This window comes from Oryza sativa, chromosome 5 (assembly GCF_034140825.1).
Source record: "Oryza sativa Japonica Group chromosome 5, ASM3414082v1".
Taxonomy (NCBI): domain Eukaryota; kingdom Viridiplantae; phylum Streptophyta; class Magnoliopsida; order Poales; family Poaceae; genus Oryza; species Oryza sativa.
The window spans coordinates 30147684-30167323 of record NC_089039.1 but is presented as its reverse complement, the minus strand read 5'-3'; the positions used below and the strand labels follow the sequence as shown (position 1 = coordinate 30167323).

The following is a 19640-nucleotide window of genomic DNA, read 5'->3' as shown; positions in this document are numbered from 1 at the left end:
TGCGGCCGTCAAAAAAAACCTAGCTCTATTCCATGACTGGAAGGCAAAGTTATCAAGGTTTTAATTTGCACAGAATTCTCCATCTGCATTCCACAGTGTCGCGCCCGCCAGCCTACCTTAACGGCGCGGTTAGTCGACGCGCTTAACACCGACATCGTCTAAGCTATCCACCCTAATGTCCTATGTGCCATTCCTATACTAACCACCTCGTTGAAAACCAGTTGTGGACCCTCAGATATGCGACGTTTCACCGAAACAACCGCTGCTTCGTGGCCTATGGTAAGTAATTTCTAGAAAAATCTCTGGGGGTCCAACTCTCCAAATCCAGCCTCTCTAGGGTGAGACCCATGATTCTGCAGCCGTCAAAAAAAAACCTAGCTCTATTCCATGACCGGAAGGCAAAGTTATCAAGGTTTTAATTTGCACAGAATTCTCCATCTGCATTCCACAGTGTCGCGCCCGCCAGCCTACCTTAACGGCGCGGTTAGTGGACGCGCTTGACACCGACATTGTCTAAGCTATCCACCCTAACGTCCTATGTGCCATCCCTATACTAACCACCTCATTGAAAACCAGCCCTCAGATATTCGACGTTTCGCCGAAACAACCGCTGCTTCGTGGCCTATGGTAAGTAATTTCTAGAAAAATCTCTGGGGGTCCAACTCTCCAAATCCAATCTCTTTAGGGTGAGGCCCGTGATTCTGCAGCCGTAAAAAAAAACCTAACTCGATTCCATGACCGGAAGGCAAAATTATCAAGGCTTTTATTTCCACAGAATTCTACATCTGCATTCCACAGTGTCGCGCCCGCCAGCCTACCTTAACGGCGCGGTTAGTCGACGCGCTTGACACCGACATCGTCTAAGCTATCCACCCTAACGTCCTATGTGCCATCCCTATACTAACCACCTCGTTGAAAACCAGTTGTGGACCCTCAGATATTCGACGTTTCGCCGAAACAACCGCTGCTTCGTGGCCTATGGTAAGTAATTTCTAGAAAAATCTCTGGGGGTCAAACTCTCCAGATCCAGTCTCTCTAGTGTGAGGCCCGTGATTCTGCAGCCATCAAAAAAAACCTAGCTCGATTCCATGACTGGAAGGCAAAGTTATCAAGGTTTTAATTTGCACAGAATTCTCCATCTGCATTCCACACTGTCGCGCCCGCCAGCCTAACTTAACGGCGCGGTTAGTCGACGCGCTTCACACCGACATCGTCTAAGCTATCCACCCTAACGTCCTATGTGCCATCCGTATACTAACCACCTCGTTGAAAACCAGTTGTGGACCCTCAGATATTCGACGTTTCGCCGAACAACCGCTGCTTCGTGGCCTATGGTAAGTAATTTCTAGAAAAATCTCTGGGGGTCCAACTCTCCAAATCCAGTCTCTCTAGGGTGAGGCCCGTGATTCTGCAGCCGTCAAAAAAAACCTAGCTCGATTCCTTGACCGGAAGGCAAAGTTATCATGGTTTTAATTTGCAAAGAATTCTCCATCTGCATTCCACAGTGTCGCGCCCGCCAGCCTACCTTAACGGCGCGGTTAGTCGACGCGCTTGACACCGACATCATCTAAGCTATCCACCCTAACGTCCTATGTGCCATCCCTATACTAGCCACCTCGTTGAAAACCAGTTGTGGACCCTCAGATATTCGACGTTTCGCCGAAACAACTGCTGCTTCGTGGCCTATGGTAAGTAATTTCTAGAAAAATCTCTGGGGGTCCAACTCTCCAAATCCAGTCTTTCTAGGGTGAGGCCCGTGATTCTGCAGCCATAAAAAAAAACCTAGCTCAATTCCTTGACCGGAAGGCAAAGTTATCAAGGTTTTAATTTGCACAGAATTCTCCATCTGCATTCCACAGTGTCGCGCCCGCCAGCCTACCTTAACGGCGCGGTTAGTGGACGCGCTTGACACCGACATTGTCTAAGCTATCCACCCTAACGTCCTATGTGCCATCCCTATACTAACCACCTCATTGAAAACCAGCCCTCAGATATTCGACGTTTCGCCGAAACAACCGCTGCTTCGTGGCCTATGGTAAGTAATTTCTAGAAAAATCTCTGGGGGTCCAACTCTCCAAATCCAATCTCTTTAGGGTGAGGCCCGTGATTCTGCAGCCGTAAAAAAAAACCTAACTCGATTCCATGACCGGAAGGCAAAATTATCAAGGCTTTTATTTCCACAGAATTCTACATCTGCATTCCACAGTGTCGCTCCCGCCAGCCTACCTTAACGGCGCGGTTAGTCGACGCGCTTGACACCGACATCGTCTAAGCTATCCACCCTAACGTCCTATGTGCCATCCCTATACTAACCACCTCGTTGAAAACCAGTTGTGGACCCTCAGATATTCGACGTTTCGCCGAAACAACCGCTGCTTCGTGGCCTATGGTAAGTAATTTCTAGAAAAATCTCTGGGGGTCCAACTCTCCAGATCCAGTCTCTCTAGTGTGAGGCCCGTGATTCTGCAGCCATCAAAAAAAACCTAGCTCGATTCCATGACCGGAAGGCAAAGTTATCAAGGTTTTAATTTGCACAGAATTCTCCATCTGCATTCCACACTTTCGCGCCCGCCAGCCTAACTTAACGGCGCGGTTAGTCGACGCGCTTCACACCGACATCGTCTAAGCTATCCACCCTAACGTCCTATGTTCCATCCGTATACTAACCACCTCGTTGAAAACCAGTTGTGGACCCTCAGATATTCGACGTTTCGCCGAACAACCGCTGCTTCGTGGCCTATGTGTCACGCCCGGAAATTCACTAGTAATTTCCGAACTTATTTGTGCATAAAATCCTCGTCCAGGAATCAGCCGAGGTACACAAACTGACAATTTAATATACAAATCCATCATAATAATAACGTTACACACTTACAAAAGAAAAGAAAACAGCAGCGGAATTAACGGTCTAGCGATGGCTTCAGCTCCACTCCCACAGGCAGCTCAACTGGGGTATAAGCCAAACGTCTTTTCCTTCTGAATCCTTTATCTTCAACTGAGGTTTATTGATTATTGCAAGAATGAGCATATGACATACTCAACAAGCCACACAGCAAATATGCAAGTGCACAAGGATTCCAAAGGATGGCATAATATAGGCTCATTTGCGAAAGCAGCATTTAGCAAAACATTTAAGAGAAGTAAAACAGTGGAGTAATTAATCAGAAATTTTAATCAACACTGAACAGCACACCCATGCTGCACAGGCCCAACCATCCTGAACAACCATACCCGGCTGTACAGATCTAACTCCAAACCAGGAGCTAAGCAAATTATTACCAGTTATAGCATCCATAATTATCGTGAGAGGTGTGAGACTAATCACGAAAAACATTGCTCAACCCGCCCATAACCGCAGGCACGGCTATTCGAATAGTTTTACTCTGGCCAGAGGTGTACCACTGTACCCACAAGACACAACCCCACATCATGTCACCATGTGCCTCAATACCACCACGGTACCTCGGAAAGGAGTTGTGACAATACCCCTTGCACAGCATAACCCATTACAGCGCACCTTTCCTGGATCATAATCACCCCCTTATAAACAAGGCATGGACTCCCCAGCGACCCCCGTGGACTTCTCGCCACTTCTCAGTCTGGCGCACTATAATGAATCATGCTATACAAAAGATAAAGCCGTTGCCCACGCTGGCTTGTGGTTGGTACGGTAAATGTTTCACAACAGTAGCTCGCGAACCGGTCCTTAATTGTCATGAGCACAACCATCAAAACCATATGCTCACAACCCACCTTAACCAGGTTTTAATTATCAATTAATTAACATCACACGATTAACCATCGTGAGCGACCATTAAATATAACCATAATAATAATGTAGTATATATGATTCATCCCATTAGTGAGCTAATGTTTCTAAGCATTGCTAAGCAATTATATATATAACATTTAGCTGAACCAAACCAATACATAAGGTTCAAGCTAATCAATTTATTACCCAAGGTATCAAGGAATAGGGCATTCAATGCAAATTGGCCATAACAAAGGAATAGATTCACACCACCCGGTGACATTCGAAAATAAATGCACAGTTGAAATAAATAGAGAATTTAAATATAGGATCAACATGCTCAAAGGATTGTGTTTAGGATCTGTGTGACTTGCCTTGCAATAATCGGTCTTCAATTAATCTTCTGAACACTCCTGACGCACTCACGAACCTTCGCAACGACGGAAACGACAAGCTAACACGCAAAACGAAGAAAAAGACTAATAAAAACCAAATAAACAGTACATATAAAGTAAACAAACATGTAGATCATGATTTTAGATGAATTTAGCAACTTGAACCACTCAAAACCGAGTTACGATGATTTAGTTATGAATTTCCGAAGATTTAATCTATTAGAAAAAACAGGAAAAAGAAAAACGATGATGACGTCATGATGACCTCATCAATGGCCAGACCAAGATGGCGACCTCGCCGGAGATTGGATGGTCGGCTGCGACTTTGGAGGACATGAACACGTAGAGGACAACGAGACGAACCCAACGGTACTCACCCTCGAACCAAACGACGAACGACGACGGCCGGCGACGAGGTCTATTGGCGGCGCGGCTTCGGTCGGCGGTGGTGACGGGACTCCGGTGACCGGCGACAGCGGGGAGAGAGCGGCCGGGCTTCTCCACACCTCGGCGCACCTTACGGCGGTGACGGCGACCGGCGGCGACGACGGAGGCGGCGGCGCGACGCGGATGGAGCTCGGCCGGCGACGACGGCGGGGCGGAGCAGGTGGCGGCGGCGCTGCGAGGCACGGGAGACCACGGGAGAGGGGGCAAACGAAAGAGGAGGACTAGGGGGTCCTATTTATAGCCTTGGATTGAAGAGATCGGACTCCTCCCGCAAGAAATCGATCCGGAAAATCAAAAAACTCGGTTTTGGAGATAAACTCGAAAACGAGTTCGATTCGGATAAGATACTCAACGATTAGCTCCGATTTTTGGGGGTAAAGATAGAGGAGGATAAGAGGAATATTTCCCCTCAACTAAATTGGAAAAAAGGAGCAACGGGGAGGCGAGATTTAACGGAGGAAGCGGCGGCTGCACAGGGCACAGCACGGGCGGCTCGGCTCTGTCCAGAGCTGGAAGATGAACAGTGCCAGGGAGGTAAATTAGACTTTTCCGGCTAGGCTGAGAGGAGAGGAGGCGGCTCAGGTTGGGCCGGCGGAAGAGAGAGGAAGGAAAGGAAGGAATGGGCCGAAAATGGCCCAAGCTGAGGAGGAGGATTTTATTACTTTCCCAATTAAAATAATCACTTAAATGATCTTTGAATTGTTAAAAATACTTCCAATGCTCAAATAATTTCAAGAAAAATCATGAAAATACTTGGACACTCAAAGTACTTAAAAAAATTATAATTAGACCATTTAATGATTAATTTAATATGTGGGTAATTACTGAAATGCTCTTTGTATGATTAAAAATTAGGAATTGAGCTCCGAAAAATCCGAGAAAACTCCAGAGAGTATAATTAACCATGGATAATTTAATAAAAATTAAATCCATCCATGCTTTATATTTAGGAAATTTTATTTCCCACATTTAACTTCACTTGTAAATTAATGAACATTTAATATAAATTCTAATAATAATTTATTAAATAATTTATAAATCCTGAAACAGAAATCAGGATGTGACACTATGGTAAGTAATTTCTAGAAAAATCTCTGGGGGTCCAACTCTCCAAATCCAGTCTCTCTAGGGTGAGGCCCGTGATTCTGCAGCCGTCAAAAAAAACCTAGCTCGATTCCTTGACCGGAAGGCAAAGTTATCATGGTTTTAATTTGCAAAGAATTCTCCATCTGCATTCCACAGTGTCGCGCCCGCCAGCCTACCTTAACGGCGCGGTTAGTCGACGCGCTTGACACCGACATCATCTAAGCTATCCACCCTAACGTCCTATGTGCCATCCCTATACTAGCCACCTCGTTGAAAACCAGTTGTGGACCCTCAGATATTCGACGTTTCGCCGAAACAACTGCTGCTTCGTGGCCTATGGTAAGTAATTTCTAGAAAAATCTCTGGGGGTCCAACTCTCCAAATCCAGTCTTTCTAGGGTGAGGCCCGTGATTCTGCAGCCATAAAAAAAAACCTAGCTCAATTCCTTGACCGGAAGGCAAAGTTATCAAGGTTTTAATTTGCACAGAATTCTCCATCTGCATTCCACAGTGTCGAGCCCGCCAGCCTACCTTAACGGCGCGGTTAGTGGACGCGCTTGACACCGACATTGTCTAAGCTATCCACCCTAACGTCCTATGTGCCATCCCTATACTAACCACCTCATTGAAAACCAGCCCTCAGATATTCGACGTTTCGCCGAAACAACCGCTGCTTCGTGGCCTATGGTAAGTAATTTCTAGAAAAATCTCTGGGGGTCCAACTCTCCAAATCCAATCTCTTTAGGGTGAGGCCCGTGATTCTGCAGCCGTAAAAAAAAACCTAACTCGATTCCATGACCGGAAGGCAAAATTATCAAGGCTTTTATTTCCACAGAATTCTACATCTGCATTCCACAGTGTCGCGCCCGCCAGCCTACCTTAACGGCGCGGTTAGTCGACGCGCTTGACACCGACATCGTCTAAGCTATCCACCCTAACGTCCTATGTGCCATCCCTATACTAACCACCTCGTTGAAAACCAGTTGTGGACCCTCAGATATTCGATGTTTCGCCGAAACAACCGCTGCTTCGTGGCCTATGGTAAGTAATTTCTAGAAAAATCTCTGGGGGTCCAACTCTCCAGATCCAGTCTCTCTAGTGTGAGGCCCGTGATTCTGCAGCCATCAAAAAAACCTAGCTCGATTCCATGACCGGAAGGCAAAGTTATCAAGGTTTTAATTTGCACAGAATTCTCCATCTGCATTCCACACTGTCGCGCCCGCCAGCCTAACTTAACGGCGCGGTTAGTCGACGCGCTTCACACCGACATCGTCTAAGCTATCCACCCTAACGTCCTATGTGCCATCCGTATACTAACCACCTCGTTGAAAACCAGTTGTGGACCCTCAGATATTCGACGTTTCGCCGAAACAACCGCTGCTTCGTGGCCTATGGTAAGTAATTTCTAGAAAAATCTCTGGGGGTCCAACTCTCCAAATCCAGTCTCTCTAGGGTGAGGCCCGTGATTCTGCAGCCGTCAAAAAAAACCTAGCTCGATTCCTTGACCGGAAGGCAAAGTTATCATGGTTTTAATTTGCACAGAATTCTCCATCTGCATTCCACAGTGTCGCGCCCGCCAGCCTACCTTAACGGCACGGTTAGTCGACGCGCTTGACACCGACATCATCTAAGCTATCCACCCTAACGTCCTATGTGCCATCCCTATACTAGCCACCTCGTTGAAAACCAGTTGTGGACCCTCAGATATTCGTCGTTTCGCCGAAACAACCGCAGCTTCGTGGCCTATGGTAAGTAATTTCTAGAAAAATCTCTGGGGGTCCAACTCTCCAAATCCAGTCTCTCTAGGGTGAGGCCCGTGATTCTGCAGCCATAAAAAAAACCTAGCTCGATTCCTTGACCGGAAGGCAAAGTTATCATGGTTTTAATTTGCAAAGAATTCTCCATCTGCATTCCACAGTGTCGCGCCCGCCAGCCTACCTTAACGGCGCGGTTAGTCGACGCGCTTGACACCGACATCATCTAAGCTATCCACCCTAACGTCCTATGTGCCATCCCTATACTAGCCACCTCGTTGAAAACCAGTTGTGGACCCTCAGATATTCGACGTTTCGCCGAAACAACTGCTGCTTCGTGGCCTATGGTAAGTAATTTCTAGAAAAATCTCTGGGGGTCCAACTCTCCAAATCCAGTCTTTCTAGGGTGAGGCCCGTGATTCTGCAGCCATAAAAAAAAACCTAGCTCAATTCCTTGACCGGAAGGCAAAGTTATCAAGGTTTTAATTTGCACAGAATTCTCCATCTGCATTCCACAGTGTCGCGCCCGCCAGCCTACCTTAACGGCGCGGTTAGTGGACGCGCTTGACACCGACATTGTCTAAGCTATCCACCCTAACGTCCTATGTGCCATCCCTATACTAACCACCTCATTGAAAACCAGCCCTCAGATATTCGACGTTTCGCCGAAACAACCGCTGCTTCGTGGCCTATGGTAAGTAATTTCTAGAAAAATCTCTGGGGGTCCAACTCTCCAAATCCAATCTCTTTAGGGTGAGGCCCGTGATTCTGCAGCCGTAAAAAAAAACCTAACTCGATTCCATGACCGGAAGGCAAAATTATCAAGGCTTTTATTTCCACAGAATTCTACATCTGCATTCCACAGTGTCGCGCCCGCCAGCCTACCTTAACGGCGCGGTTAGTCGACGCGCTTGACACCGACATCGTCTAAGCTATCCACCCTAACGTCCTATGTGCCATCCCTATACTAACCACCTCGTTGAAAACCAGTTGTGGACCCTCAGATATTCGACGTTTCGCCGAAACAACCGCTGCTTCGTGGCCTATGGTAAGTAATTTCTAGAAAAATCTCTGGGGGTCCAACTCTCCAGATCCAGTCTCTCTAGTGTGAGGCCCGTGATTCTGCAGCCATCAAAAAAACCTAGCTCGATTCCATGACCGGAAGGCAAAGTTATCAAGGTTTTAATTTGCACAGAATTCTCCATCTGCATTCCACACTGTCGCGCCCGCCAGCCTACCTTAACGGCACGGTTAGTCGACGCGCTTGACACCGACATCATCTAAGCTATCCACCCTAACGTCCTATGTGCCATCCCTATACTAGCCACCTCGTTGAAAACCAGTTGTGGACCCTCAGATATTCGTCGTTTCGCCGAAACAACCGCAGCTTCGTGGCCTATGGTAAGTAATTTCTAGAAAAATCTCTGGGGGTCCAACTCTCCAAATCCAGTCTCTCTAGGGTGAGGCCCGTGATTCTGCAGCCATAAAAAAAACCTAGCTCGATTCCTTGACCGGAAGGCAAAGTTATCATGGTTTTAATTTGCAAAGAATTCTCCATCTGCATTCCACAGTGTCGCGCCCGCCAGCCTACCTTAACGGCACGGTTAGTCGACGCGCTTGACACCGACATCATCTAAGCTATCCACCCTAACGTCCTATGTGCCATCCCTATACTAGCCACCTCGTTGAAAACCAGTTGTGGACCCTCAGATATTCGACGTTTCGCCGAAACAACTGCTGCTTCGTGGCCTATGGTAAGTAATTTCTAGAAAAATCTCTGGGGGTCCAACTCTCCAAATCCAGTCTTTCTAGGGTGAGGCCCGTGATTCTGCAGCCATAAAAAAAAACCTAGCTCAATTCCTTGACCGGAAGGCAAAGTTATCAAGGTTTTAATTTGCACAGAATTCTCCATCTGCATTCCACAGTGTCGCGCCCGCCAGCCTACCTTAACGGCGCGGTTAGTGGACGCGCTTGACACCGACATTGTCTAAGCTATCCACCCTAACGTCCTATGTGCCATCCCTATACTAACCACCTCATTGAAAACCAGCCCTCAGATATTCGACGTTTCGCCGAAACAACCGCTGCTTCGTGGCCTATGGTAAGTAATTTCTAGAAAAATCTCTGGGGGTCCAACTCTCCAAATCCAATCTCTTTAGGGTGAGGCCCGTGATTCTGCAGCCGTAAAAAAAAACCTAACTCGATTCCATGACCGGAAGGCAAAATTATCAAGGCTTTTATTTCCACAGAATTCTACATCTGCATTCCACAGTGTCGCGCCCGCCAGCCTACCTTAACGGCGCGGTTAGTCGACGCGCTTGACACCGACATCGTCTAAGCTATCCACCCTAACGTCCTATGTGCCATCCCTATACTAACCACCTCGTTGAAAACCAGTTGTGGACCCTCAGATATTCGACGTTTCGCCGAAACAACCGCTGCTTCGTGGCCTATGGTAAGTAATTTCTAGAAAAATCTCTGGGGGTCCAACTCTCCAGATCCAGTCTCTCTAGTGTGAGGCCCGTGATTCTGCAGCCATCAAAAAAACCTAGCTCGATTCCATGACCGGAAGGCAAAGTTATCAAGGTTTTAATTTGCACAGAATTCTCCATCTGCATTCCACACTGTCGCGCCCGCCAGCCTAACTTAACGGCGCGGTTAGTCGACGCGCTTCACACCGACATCGTCTAAGCTATCCACCCTAACGTCCTATGTGCCATCCGTATACTAACCACCTCGTTGAAAACCAGTTGTGGACCCTCAGATATTCGACGTTTCGCCGAACAACCGCTGCTTCGTGGCCTATGGTAAGTAATTTCTAGAAAAATCTCTGGGGGTCCAACTCTCCAAATCCAGTCTCTCTAGGGTGAGGCCCGTGATTCTGCAGCCGTCAAAAAAAACCTAGCTCGATTCCTTGACCGGAAGGCAAAGTTATCATGGTTTTAATTTGCACAGAATTCTCCATCTGCATTCCACAGTGTCGCGCCCGCCAGCCTACCTTAACGGCACGGTTAGTCGACGCGCTTGACACCGACATCATCTAAGCTATCCACCCTAACGTCCTATGTGCCATCCCTATACTAGCCACCTCGTTGAAAACCAGTTGTGGACCCTCAGATATTCGTCGTTTCGCCGAAACAACCGCAGCTTCGTGGCCTATGGTAAGTAATTTCTAGAAAAATCTCTGGGGGTCCAACTCTCCAAATCCAGTCTCTCTAGGGTGAGGCCCGTGATTCTGCAGCCATAAAAAAAACCTAGCTCAATTCCTTGACCGGAAGGCAAAGTTATCAAGGTTTTAATTTGCACAGAATTCTCCATCTGCATTCCACAGTGTCGCGCCCGATAGCCTACCTTAACGGCGCGGTTAGTCGACGCGCTTGACACCGACATCATCTAAGCTATCCACCCTAACGTCCTATGTGCCATCCCTATACTAGCCACCTCGTTGAAAACCAGTTGTGGACCCTCAGATATTCGACGTTTCGCCGAAACAACCGCTGCTTCGTGGCCTATGGTAAGTAATTTCTAGAAAAATCCCTGGGGGTCCAACTCTCCAAATCCAGTCTCTCTAGGGTGAGGCCCGTGATTCTGCAGCCATAAAAAAAAACCTAGCTCAATTCCTTGACCGGAAGGCAAAGTTATCAAGGTTTTAATTTGCACAGAATTCTCCATCTGCATTCCACAGTGTCGCGCCCGCCAGCCTACCTTAACGGCGCGGTTAGTGGACGCGCTTGACACCGACATTGTCTAAGCTATCCACCCTAACGTCCTATGTGCCATCCCTATACTAACCACCTCATTGAAAACCAGCCCTCAGATATTCGACGTTTCGCCGAAACAACCGCTGCTTCGTGGCCTATGGTAAGTAATTTCTAGAAAAATCTCTGGGGGTCCAACTCTCCAAATCCAATCTCTTTAGGGTGAGGCCCGTGATTCTGCAGCCGTCAAAAAAAACCTAACTCGATTCCATGACCGGAAGGCAAAATTATCAAGGTTTTTATTTGCACAGAATTCTACATCTGCATTCCACAGTGTCGTGCCCGCCAGCCTACCTTAACAGCGCGGTTAGTTGACGCGCCTGACACCGACATCGTCTAAGCTATCCACCCTAACGTCCTATGTGCCATCCCTATACTAACCACCTCGTTGAAAACCAGTTGTGGACCCTCAGATATTCGACGTTTCGCCGAAACAACCGCTGCTTCGTGGCCTATGTTAAGTAATTTCTAGAAAAATCTCTAGGGGTCCAACTCTCCAAATCCAGTCTCTCTTCAGTGAGGCCTGTGATTCTGAAGCCGTAAAAAAAAACCTAGCTCGATTCCATGACCGGAAGGCAAAGTTATCAAGGTTTTAATTTGCACAGAATTCTCCATCTGCATTCCACACTGTCGCGCCCGCCAGCCTAACTTAACGGCGCGGTTAGTCGACGCGCTTGACACCGACATCGTCTAAGCTATCCACCCTAACGTCCTATGTGCCATCCCTATACTAACCACCTCGTGGAAAACCAGTTGTGGACCCTCAGATATTCGACGTTTCACCGAATCAACCGCAGCTTCGTGGCCTATGGTAAGTAATTTCTAGAAAAATCTCTGGGGGTCCAACTCTCCAAATCCAGTCTCTCTAGGGTGAGGCCCGTGATTCTGCAGCCGTCAAAAAAAACCTAGCTCGATTCCTTGACCGAAAGGCAAAGTTATCAAGGTTTAATTTGCACAGAATTCTCCATCTGCATTCCACAGTGTCGCGCCCGCCAGCCTACCTTAACGGCGCGGTTAGTCGACGCGCTTGACACCGACATCATCTAAGCTATCCACCCTAACGTCCTATGTGCCATCCCTATACTAGCCACCTCGTTGAAAACCAGTTGTGGACCCTCAGATATTCGTCGTTTCGCCGAAACAACTGCTGCTTCGTGGCCTATGGTAAGTAATTTCTAGAAAAATCCCTGGGGGTCCAACTCTCCAAATCCAGTCTCTCTAGGGTGAGGCCCGTGATTCTGCAGCCATAAAAAAAAACCTAGCTCAATTCCTTGACCGGAAGGCAAAGTTATCAAGGTTTTAATTTGCACAGAATTCTCCATCTGCATTCCACAGTGTCGCGCCCGCCAGCCTACCTTAACGGCGCGGTTAGTGGACGCGCTTGACACCGACATTGTCTAAGCTATCCACCCTAACGTCCTATGTGCCATCCCTATACTAACCACCTCATTGAAAACCAGCCCTCAGATATTCGACGTTTCGCCGAAACAACCGCTGCTTCGTGGCCTATGGTAAGTAATTTCTAGAAAAATCTCTGGGGGTCCAACTCTCCAAATCCAATCTCTTTAGGGTGAGGCCCGTGATTCTGCAGCCGTCAAAAAAAACCTAACTCGATTCCATGACCGGAAGGCAAAATTATCAAGGTTTTTATTTGCACAGAATTCTACATCTGCATTCCACAGTGTCGTGCCCGCCAGCCTACCTTAACAGCGCGGTTAGTTGACGCGCCTGACACCGACATCGTCTAAGCTATCCACCCTAACGTCCTATGTGCCATCCCTATACTAACCACCTCGTTGAAAACCAGTTGTGGACCCTCAGATATTCGACGTTTCGCCGAAACAACCGCTGCTTCGTGGCCTATGTTAAGTAATTTCTAGAAAAATCTCTAGGGGTCCAACTCTCCAAATCCAGTCTCTCTTCAGTGAGGCCTGTGATTCTGAAGCCGTAAAAAAAACCTAGCTCGATTCCATGACCGGAAGGCAAAGTTATCAAGGTTTTAATTTGCACAGAATTCTCCATCTGCATTCCACACTGTCGCGCCCGCCAGCCTAACTTAACGGCCCGGTTAGTCGACGCGCTTGACACCGACATCGTCTAAGCTATCCACCCTAACGTCCTATGTGCCATCCCTATACTAACCACCTCGTGGAAAACCAGTTGTGGACCCTCAGATATTCGACGTTTCACCGAATCAACCGCAGCTTCGTGGCCTATGGTAAGTAATTTCTAGAAAAATCTCTGGGGGTCCAACTCTCCAAATCCAGTCTCTCTAGGGTGAGGCCCGTGATTCTGCAGCCGTCAAAAAAAACCTAGCTCGATTCCTTGACCGAAAGGCAAAGTTATCAAGGTTTAATTTGCACAGAATTCTCCATCTGCATTCCACAGTGTCGCGCCCGCCAGCCTACCTTAACGGCGCGGTTAGTCGACGCGCTTGACACCGACATCATCTAAGCTATCCACCCTAATGTCCTATGTGCCATCCCTATACTAGCCACCTCGTTGAAAACCAGTTGTGGACCCTCAGATATTCGACGTTTCGCCGAAACAACTGCTGCTTCGTGGCCTATGGTAAGTAATTTCTAGAAAAATCTCTGGGGGTCCAACCCTCCAAATCCAGTCTCTCTAGGGCGAGGCCCGTGATTCTGCAGCCATAAAAAAAAACCTAGCTCAATTCCTTGACCGGAAGGCAAAGTTATCAAGGTTTTAATTTGCACAGAATTCTCCATCTGCATTCCACAGTGTCGAGCCCGCCAGCCTACCTTAACGGCGCGGTTAGTGGACGCGCTTGACACCGACATTGTCTAAGCTATCCACCCTAACGTCCTATGTGCCATCCCTATACTAACCACCTCATTGAAAACCAGCCCTCAGATATTCGACGTTTCGCCGAAACAACCGCTGCTTCGTGGCCTATGGTAAGTAATTTCTAGAAAAATCTCTGGGGGTCCAACTCTCCAAATCCAATCTCTTTAGGGTGAGGCCCGTGATTCTGCAGCCGTCAAAAAAAACCTAACTCGATTCCATGACCGGAAGGCAAAATTATCAAGGTTTTTATTTGCACAGAATTCTACATCTGCATTCCACAGTGTCGCGCCCGCCAGCCTACCTTAACGGCGCGGTTAGTTGACGCGCCTGACACCGACATCGTCTAAGCTATCCACCCTAACGTCCTATGTGCCATCCCTATACTAACCACCTCATTGAAAACCAGTTGTGGACCCTCAGATATTCGACGTTTCGCCGAAACAACCGCTGCTTCGTGACCTATGGTAAGTAATTTCTAGAAAAATCTCTAGGGGTCCAACTCTCCTAATCCAGTCTCTCTTCAGTGAGGCCCGTGATTCTGAAGCCGTAAAAAAAAACCTAGCTCGATTCCATGACTGGAAGGCAAAGTTATCAAGGTTTTAATTTGCACAGAATTCTCCATCTGCATTCCACACTGTCGCGCCCGCCAGCCTAACCTAACGGCGCGGTTAGTCGACGCGCTTGACACCGATATCATCTAAGCTATCCACCCTAACGTCCTATGTGCCATCCCTATACTAGCCACCTCGTTGAAAACCAGTTGTGGACCCTCAGATATTCGACGTTTCGCCGAAACAACTGCTGCTTCGTGGCCTATGGTAAGTAATTTCTAGAAAAATCTCTGGGGCTCCAACTCTCCAAATCCAGTCTCTCTAGGGCAAGGCCCGTGATTCTGCAGCCATAAAAAAAAACCTAGCTCAATTCCTTGACCGGAAGGCAAAGTTATCAAGGTTTTAATTTGCACAGAATTCTCCATCTGCATTCCACAGTGTCGCGCCCGCCAGCCTACCTTAACGGCGCGGTTAGTGGACGCGCTTGACACCGACATTGTCTAAGCTATCCACCCTAACGTCCTATGTGCCATCCCTATACTAACCACCTCATTGAAAACCAGCCCTCAGATATTCGACGTTTCGCCGAAACAACCGCTGCTTCGTGGCCTATGGTAAGTAATTTCTAGAAAAATCTCTGGGGGTCCAACTCTCCAAATCCAATCTCTTTAGGGTGAGGCCCGTGATTCTGCAGCCGTAAAAAAAAACCTAACTCGATTCCATGACCGGAAGGCAAAATTATCAAGGTTTTTATTTGCACAGAATTCTACATCTGCATTCCACAGTGTCGCGCCCGCCAGCCTACCTTAACGGCGCGGTTAGTTGACGCGCCTGACACCGATATCGTCTAAGCTATCCACCCTAACGTCCTATGTGCCATCCCTATACTAACCACCTCGTTGAAAACCAGTTGTGGACCCTCAGATATTCGACGTTTCGCCGAAACAACCGCTGCTTCGTGGCCTATGGTAAGTAATTTCTAGAAAAATCTCTAGGGGTCCAACTCTCCAAATCCAGTCTCTCTTCAGTGAGGCCCGTGATTCTGAAGCCGTAAAAAAAAACCTAGCTCGATTCCATGACCGGAAGGCAAAGTTATCAAGGTTTTAATTTGCACAGAATTCTCCATCTGCATTCCACACTGTCGCGCCCGCCAGCCTAACTTAACGGCGCGGTTAGTCGACACGCTTGACACCGACATCGTCTAAGCTATCCTCCCTAACGTCCTATGTGCCATCCCTATACTAACCACCTCGTTGAAAACCAGTTGTGGACCCTCAGATATTCGACGTTTCACCGAATCAACCGCAGCTTCGTGGCCTATGGTAAGTAATTTCTAGAAAAATCTCTAGGGGTGCAACTCTCCAAATCCAGTCTCTCTAGGGTGAGGCCCGTGATTCTGCAGCCGTCAAAAAAAACCTAGCTCGATTCCTTGACCGAAAGGCAAAGTTATCAAGGTTTTAATTTGCACAGAATTCTCCATCTGCATTCCACAGTGTCGCGCCCGCCAGCCTACCTTAACGGCGCGGTTAGTCGACGCGCTTGACACCGACATCATCTAAGCTATCCACCCTAACGTCCTATGTGCCATCCCTATACTAGCCACCTCGTTGAAAACCAGTTGTGGACCCTCAGATATTCGACGTTTCGCCGAAACAACTGCTGCTTCGTGGCCTATGGTAAGTAATTTCTAGAAAAATCTCTGGGGGTCCAACTCTCCAAATCCAGTCTCTCTAGGGCGAGGCTCGTGATTCTGCAGCCATAAAAAAAAACCTAGCTCAATTCCTTGACCGGAAGGCAAAGTTATCAAGGTTTTAATTTGCACAGAATTCTCCATCTGCATTCCACAGTGTCGCGCCCGCCAGCCTACCTTAACGGCGCGGTTAGTGGACGCGCTTGACACCGACATTGTCTAAGCTATCCACCCTAACGTCCTATGTGCCATCCCTATACTAACCACCTCATTGAAAACCAGCCCTCAGATATTCGACGTTTCGCCGAAACAACCGCTGCTTCGTGGCCTATGGTAAGTAATTTCTAGAAAAATCTCTGGGGGTCCAACTCTCCAAATCCAGTCTCTCTAGGGCGAGGCTCGTGATTCTGCAGCCATAAAAAAAAACCTAGCTCGATTCCTTGACCGGAAGGCAAAGTTATCAAGGTTTTAATTTGCACAGAATTCTCCATCTGCTTTCCACAGTGTCGCGCCCGCCAGCCTACCTTAACGGTGCGGTTAGTCGACGCGCTTGACACCGACATCATCTAAGCTATCCACCCTAACGTCCTATGTGCCATCCCTATACTAGCCACCTCGTTGAAAACCAGTTGTGGACCCTCAGATATTCGACGTTTCGCCGAAACAACTGCTGCTTCGTGGCCTATGGTAAGTAATTTCTAGAAAAATCTCTGGGGGTCCAACTCTCCAAATCCAGTCTCTCTAGGGTGAGGCCCGTGATTCTGCAGCCGTCAAAAAAAACCTAGCTCGATTCCTTGACCGAAAGGCAAAGTTATCAAGGTTTTAATTTGCACAGAATTCTCCATCTGCATTCCACAGTGTCGCGCCCGCCAGCCTACCTTAACGGCGCGGTTAGTGGACGCGCTTGACACCGACATTGTCTAAGCTATCCACCCTAACGTCCTATGTGCCATCCCTATACTAACCACCTCCTTGAAAACCAGCCCTCAGATATTCGACGTTTCGCCGAAACAACCGCTGCTTCGTGGCCTATGGTAAGTAATTTCTAGAAAAATCTCTGGGGGTCCAACTCTCCAAATCCAATCTCTTTAGGGTGAGGCCCGTGATTCTGCAGCCGTAAAAAAAAACCTAACTCGATTCCATGACCGGAAGGCAAAATTATCAAGGTTTTTATTTGCACAGAATTCTACATCTGCATTCCACAGTGTCGCGCCCGCCAGCCTACCTTAACGGCGCGGTTAGTTGACGCGCCTGACACCGATATCGTCTAAGCTATCCACCCTAACGTCCTATGTGCCATCCCTATACTAACCACCTCGTTGAAAACCAGTTGTGGACCCTCAGATATTCGACGTTTCGCTGAAACAACCGCTGCTTCGTGGCCTATGGTAAGTAATTTCTAGAAAAATCTCTAGGGGTCCAACTCTCCAAATCCAGTCTCTCTTCAGTGAGGCCCGTGATTCTGAAGCCGTAAAAAAAAACCTAGCTCGATTCCATGACCGGAAGGCAAAGTTATCAAGGTTTTAATTTGCACAGAATTCTCCATCTGCATTCCACACTGTCGCGCCCGCCAGCCTAACTTAACGGCGCGGTTAGTCGACACGCTTGACACCGACATCGTCTAAGCTATCCTCCCTAACGTCCTATGTGCCATCCCTATACTAACCACCTCGTTGAAAACCAGTTGTGGACCCTCAGATATTCGACGTTTCACCGAATCAACCGCAGCTTCGTGGCCTATGGTAAGTAATTTCTAGAAAAATCTCTAGGGGTGCAACTCTCCAAATCCAGTCTCTCTAGGGTGAGGCCCGTGATTCTGCAGCCGTCAAAAAAAACCTAGCTCGATTCCTTGACCGAAAGGCAAAGTTATCAAGGTTTTAATTTGCACAGAATTCTCCATCTGCATTCCACAGTGTCGCGCCCGCCAGCCTACCTTAACGGCGCGGTTAGTCGACGCGCTTGACACCGACATCATCTAAGCTATCCACCCTAACGTCCTATGTGCCATCCCTATACTAGCCACCTCGTTGAAAACCAGTTGTGGACCCTCAGATATTCGACGTTTCGCCGAAACAACTGCTGCTTCGTGGCCTATGGTAAGTAATTTCTAGAAAAATCTCTGGGGGTCCAACTCTCCAAATCCAGTCTCTCTAGGGCGAGGCTCGTGATTCTGCAGCCATAAAAAAAACCTAGCTCAATTCCTTGACCGGAAGGCAAAGTTATCAAGGTTTTAATTTGCACAGAATTCTCCATCTGCATTCCACAGTGTCGAGCCCGCCAGCCTACCTTAACGGCGTGGTTAGTGGACGCGCTTGACACCGACATTGTCTAAGCTATCCACCCTAACGTCCTATGTGCCATCCCTATACTAACCACCTCATTGAAAACCAGCCCTCAGATATTCGACGTTTCGCCGAAACAACCGCTGCTTCGTGGCCTATGGTAAGTAATTTCTAGAAAAATCTCTGGGGGTCCAACTCTCCAAATCCAATCTCTTTAGGGTGAGGCCCGTGATTCTGCAGCCGTCAAAAAAAACCTAACTCGATTCCATGACCGGAAGGCAAAATTATCAAGGTTTTTATTTGCACAGAATTCTACATCTGCATTCTACAGTGTCGCGCCCGCCAGCCTACCTTAACGGCGCGGTTAGTTGACGCGCTATCCACCCTAACGTCCTATGTGCCATCCCTATACTAACCACCTCGTTGAAAACCAGTTGTGGACCCTCAGATATTCGACGTTTCGCTGAAACAACCGCTGCTTCGTGACCTATGGTAAGTAATTTCTAGAAAAATCTCTAGGGGTCCAACTCTCCAAATCCAGTCTCTCTTCAGTGAGGCCCGTGATTCTGCAGCCGTAAAAAAAAACCTAGCTCGATTCCATGACTGGAAGGCAAAGTTATCAAGGTTTTAATTTGCACAGAATTCTCCATCTTCATTCCAGTGTCGCGCCCACCAGCCTACCTTAACGGCGCGGTTAGTCGACGCGCTTGACACCGACATTGTCTAAGCTATCCACCCTAACGTCCTATGTGCCATCCGTATACTAACCACCTCGTTGATAACCAGTTGTGGACCCTCAGATATTCGACGTTTCGCCGAACAACCGCTGCTTCGTGGCCTATGGTAAGTAATTTCTAGAAAAATCTCTGGGGGTCCAACTCTCCAAATCCAGTCTCTCTAGGGTGAGGCCCGTGATTCTGCAGCCGTCAAAAAAAACCTAGCTCGATTCCTTGACCGGAAGGCAAAGTTATCAAGGTTTTAATTTGCACAGAATTCTCCATCTGCTTTCCACAGTGTCGCGCCCGCCAGCCTACCTTAACGGTGCGGTTAGTCGACGCGCTTGACACCGACATCATCTAAGCTATCCACCCTAACGTCCTATGTGCCATCCCTATACTA

At 47.9% G+C, this 19640-nt stretch overlaps 1 long non-coding RNA gene across 1 annotated transcript; it reads right to left on the bottom strand.

Annotated features, from left to right (window-relative positions):
• Positions 1 to 2815: 2815 nt before the first annotated feature.
• On the bottom strand, positions 2816 to 5104 carry LOC136356721 (uncharacterized). Its single transcript, XR_010741650.1, has 2 exons — positions 4524 to 5104; positions 2816 to 4205 (listed from the first exon to the last, which is right to left on the bottom strand). It is a non-coding gene; the product is annotated as an uncharacterized lncRNA (long non-coding RNA).
• Positions 5105 to 19640: the final 14536 nt, after the last annotated feature.